Genomic DNA, 5,390 nt, shown 5'->3' on the forward strand with positions numbered 1-5,390 from the left:
GAAGGTGCTCGCACGTTTATAGTACGTTTCATAATATCAGGGCTTTGTCAATGACATTAATTGTTGTTTTTTCAGTCATGTATATATCGCTGAAGACGCTGGGGGAGTCTACGTTACTAATTACAACGGAGGAAACCCCAGAATACTTGTCGAATTACATGTTTCATGCCTTTTTTATGACCATGAAGGTAAGTATAATTTGAAACTTGTTTTGGAATTTTGCTACGTCTTAATATATTCTCAAAAGCAAAAGTTGTTATGATTAACTTGAAGTTAGATATGTGAATTAACTTCTGATATTTTTGTGATGAGGCTTTATTAATATTGCAAGAAAATCTCTTCACAAGGATTGTAAATGTCATATTTTGAACTTTTCTGGTCGACATATGCTACTGAGGTCACAGTTAGAGAGAGATCAAAATGAAAATCACACAGTCAATAACATGTATGCCAACCATGAGCATTGATGCATGCTTGACACCTGTGCCTCACAGAGCCAATCAAACGTCTGAAGAAGTTTTGTGGAATGGCATTCCACATCTGTGGAAGCACCTGGCAGAGTTCCTGAAGCGTGACTTGGGGATTTGGCCAACGACTCAATCTCCTAAATAAATTCTCATGGTATCCCATGAGTTAACACTGAAAAGTTCTCGATGGTATATGTAGCCACACACGGGCAGATGGACACCCAGAGCCACAACCAGGCACTTACGTCGCTATGTATACGATAAATCGGAGCTGAGCATAGTTCCAAAGGGTTGCAGCTAACTCTTTGTATACATGTAAACGCTTGCGTAGCCTTTTTGGTTCAGCAAGACAAAATGTAACGTTGTAACGACATTGTTTCAGCTCTTCACGACGACGATTATGGTTTCAGGAGCATTGTCCAAAATGTAAACGTTTGTTGGATGTACGAGCGGATTATACTACCCATCAAAAGTTTACACTCACTTAAAACACTCACTATATGTGCATGTGAACAGCTGCGTTTTGTTGTAAAGTTTTAAGAATGTGCAATTTTCACTGATTTTTATCATTTATTGAACTCATTACATTAATTTTTCAAACGTTATGAAATTGTTTACAATACACCGGATCATGTGTAAACAGTACCTTTAAACAGTATGGTATATTTTGCAATATTTAGTTTAGAACAATTGGCTTAAGTAAGTGGCTACATTTACATCAGTGAGTCTAAACTGTTGATGAGAAGTATATATTGACAACTCACCACAGCAAAGATAACAACTTTACATTCCAACAAACTAACACAATTTTCAGACAAAATACTCTACATGACACCATGGTCCGAATGGGGATTGGAAGAAAACCAACAGAATACGGAATACAAAATTCTGCGTCAAGTTCCAATACACGAGTACTTTGTGGTTCATCGTGGGACTATTTACTACCGTCCTGAAAACAGGAAGTAAGACATTTAAGTTAGAGTTACCCATTATCATTCATCTGTTTTATATATGATTCGTGGTACCAGGGTTTTCCGATTACACGACAGCGTAAAATTTAGTGGTCCATTTGCAGAAACTATTATGAATAATGTAAAGGAAATACATACTCAAGGTGAAGATACAAGAGCAGTGGAGCGAAATATACTTCTAAAGTTATCACTGAAGTTCTGGGTATAGGACGCAATGAACATGATGTCGGTGAGAGTGCGAGTGAAAGTTTAACGTCACATCGGCAATATTTCAGCCATATCGTGACGACAACATTTACTCAAAATAAATACATTTATACTAGTTAAGAAGCTGTCATCGAAGGACACAATAACAGCTAGATTATCACAGATTCATTTTTCAATTAGTTTGAGATCAGTGTAAAATGCTAAACCCTTTTTCAAGAACAGAATATATTATCGGGCTATAGGTTGTCAGCAGCTGAAGGTAGCTCACCACGCAAGGTGTCATAGAATAGAATAGAATAGAATCATACTTTAATGCCTTTTCAGGAATTTGTGTAACATCAGCAGAGCTACTGACACATTAGAGAGATACCAAACATATTTACATAAATTCTTTGATTTAGGTATCTTCACATTTGTTTAAGAGAGATATGGTACTTGGAATAAAGGATGTACGGGCTCTCTTAGTTTTCACAATTGGAACTTTGTAGCGGCGGCCTGAAGGGAGGAGGTTGTATTCCGAATTTAAGTAGTGAGTACGGTCAAATATGATTTTGACAGCTTGATTCACGATTTGCCGCTCATGGGGACGTATATTACTTTTACTTTTACTATCTGCATAGGCATGATGGTGCTCTACCTTCAGTTGTTGGCGATCGAAAGCCCGTTTTTGTACTGTATTGTCCTATAATAGTCATCTATTTTTTCAGTTAAATGCTAGTTTTAATATCTCAAATTGAGATATTCTTGTTACTTCACTGTCCTTCGTCCAGATTTTATACTTCAGATATTATCTATTGTTAACGCGTTACCTGCCCCTAGCATGTAATTCCTATGCGCACATAAGACACCTCCATCTGCCTAAGATGTATTTTCATAATCAATCATATGTAAAAACAAATGTTTGGCCCATCTTGAGAGCATGACCCATTAATAGTCTAGCAATAAACCAATGTTTGATAACATACCCCTGTCGTGTGTTCTTGGTTGATTGCACACTGAAATACCACGCCTTGCATATTGTTATGTTGCAGTGAGTTAGTTGAGATTTAAAGTTACATATTTGATTGTTTCAGTAACATTGTTACTATAACAATATCATTCCGTAGTAATACGTATATAGTATATAGAACATGTCAGCAAAAGACAGTTGTGCAACCGGAGCGTCACAGATACCTATAATTAAGGAAAACTGATATATATTCTTAAAATATGACCACAATATTAGGAACCATGGAGTCCTTCAGCTACCCACACACTACCCGAGATCTTTATACTGGTGGATATCAGTTTAACAGGTAAGCCGAGCAATTACAATTCAAACATAAACTAAAATCACGCAAAATAATAAGTCCAATTAACTTACAGAACTCAACCTTTATGCAGAATATTTACAAACCGCTCTCTTAAAGTTCGAATATTCGAACCAAACCAACAACCTCATATCTTCCAGTAGAGCAACAGGCAATGCTGAAATGCAGTCTTTGTATCCAGGTTTGTCCCATGGATTTAACCCAAATTGTACTGAGCGGTGTTTCTGATATCGACTGATTCGTATAGTATATGAATAAAATTGTCCCAGTCGAAACACCTTGTCTTAAGATACGATTCATGTTCCCAATGCGTACTCATGCTTTAGATGGCAAGGGACTGCGATAACCCAGAATCTCGAGTTGTTTGGGTCAAAAGTAGTGTTCAAACAATGACAGAAAAACTCTTCCTCCATGGAGGAGCAAAACAAATGTTTTGTAGTTGAATGACTTGTGTCAGTAATATGTGCCAGTGATTATTTCTGTCCAAATGAGTTGACTCATTCTCTTCCCACAGAGGTAACTTGTCATATCTTCCTACGTAGGAAGATATGACGGGAGTAACCTCTGTGGGAAGAGAATGGAGTTGACTATGTTGGGGTTGATATGTTAATCTCATCCGAATGCATTCTGTTCCATTTTGTACACACCCATTTGTTTGCAGGTCGCAATGTTAAAGTGGTAATAGCGCCCACTGCCGAACGAACTTTCACTGTTCACCGACATCATCCATCTCTATCCCAATTAATAATTCTCTTTTTTTTAACAGAGGACTAGGCGTGATGACACTAGATGGGAAGAGACTGCCGGAAATAGCACTTGACACCTATGGCGAGGTTTCAGTTATATTTCTTTGACTTTATTATCATTGGAGAGACGGGAAGCGTTTGTCCTATATACAAATATGATGAACTTATTATTCGTTGACACAATACTATCAGATAATGGCATCCAAATGTGTAAGATAATCAAAATGTTATTGTTCATATGTTCTTTTGGCTTTTGGTTTCTTCTGCTTCATTGTGAATAATTTCCGGCTACGTAAATCTGCCAATATTGCTTATTGTAACTGTAACTTGGGTTTTCTTGTTCATATGCTAATAAAAATTTCATTTGTAACATTATTGTGTTTTTGTTTAAAGAATACTTCAATGTTTTACCTGAATTTCGACGACCGTACATGCAATTCACAAGCAAATTTTGTCAAAAGATCTGGAGTGCAAACTACTTAAATTTCACACCAATAAGAATTCATAACTGTCTCAAAATTGGTGGGATGAAGCCTTCATGGTCTCTGAGGAACAATACCTTGTTCTATGTTCGAGCTATTGTACATGTTTGAAGGCAGCAAGTGACATTTCGTCCAATTCTAAAGATTCACGTTTTTTTCCGCATGTCATTTCACCTGGGGCTTCACAATCACTGTGCAGAGTAGCGTCCTTTAGGTGTGCCAGAAACTTCTGATCAGGGGTTCGAATCCCTGTTTGCTCTGATTTTGTTACGGGGTAACCAAGCTGTCCTCCTGTGTGGGTACGTAAGTCCCAAACCATTCCACTAAACTCAAACATACCACTATGTTTAGCCGGAGAATATCTGTTATTTTAATTTATCTAGATTGTCTAAACTGAAATATAAACGCCAACAGCTGAAGGGATGATGTTATACTGTACTTCGCTGACAGGTTTCTATAATTTACCTTTAATTATTATGAATCTAAAACTTGATTTAGTCACGATATGGCTGAAATATTGCCGATGTGACAACAAATTTAACTCACTCACTCACAAGAATATTGAAAGGTGAGGATCCTCCGTTTTGTATCCCCTGTAATGAAAGAATCACGGTCAAGCATGTTCTTCTTTACTGTGTTGAGTTTTCCATCACAAAGGTTAAATATTTCAAAGTAAAAACTTTTTTTTACAAGTGTTAAATTTCATTTAATTAGTTGTCTGAAATATATATATGATTTGCAGATAGAAGTGTGTTCTTTTAGGTTGGTTGGTTGGTCTGTTGTTTGACGCAGCTCTCATCAATATTCCAGCTATATGGCGGCGGGTTCTTTTAAGATTGGTAAAGTACAGTCATAGCTCAGATTGTTAGTGGCTGTATTTTCAAAGGGGGTTAAAGTGTTATAAAATCATTATACTCGTGATTTTCTAAGTGTTATATGTTATAAGTGTTCATTAATATCTGGCTAAATTAGAATACACTCGAGTACGGCTGAAGTGTTGACTCAGATCTAGATAGGCTCGATGGAGCAAAAGTACTGTACATCTCCAAGGTCCCCTAGCATGGTGATCTACCTTCATTTGCTTGATAATCCTATTATTATTCCTGTGAATGTGTGTTTGTGTGTGTGACAACCATTGTCATTTGAAGGATATTTTCAGCAACAACCAAACCACAAACTGAGACGAGTCCTATATCCTTATATTTTC

Source organism: Haliotis rubra, unplaced genomic scaffold (genome assembly GCF_003918875.1).
Source record: "Haliotis rubra isolate DU_JTF1 unplaced genomic scaffold, ASM391887v1 Scf322, whole genome shotgun sequence".
NCBI lineage: Eukaryota > Metazoa > Mollusca > Gastropoda > Lepetellida > Haliotidae > Haliotis > Haliotis rubra.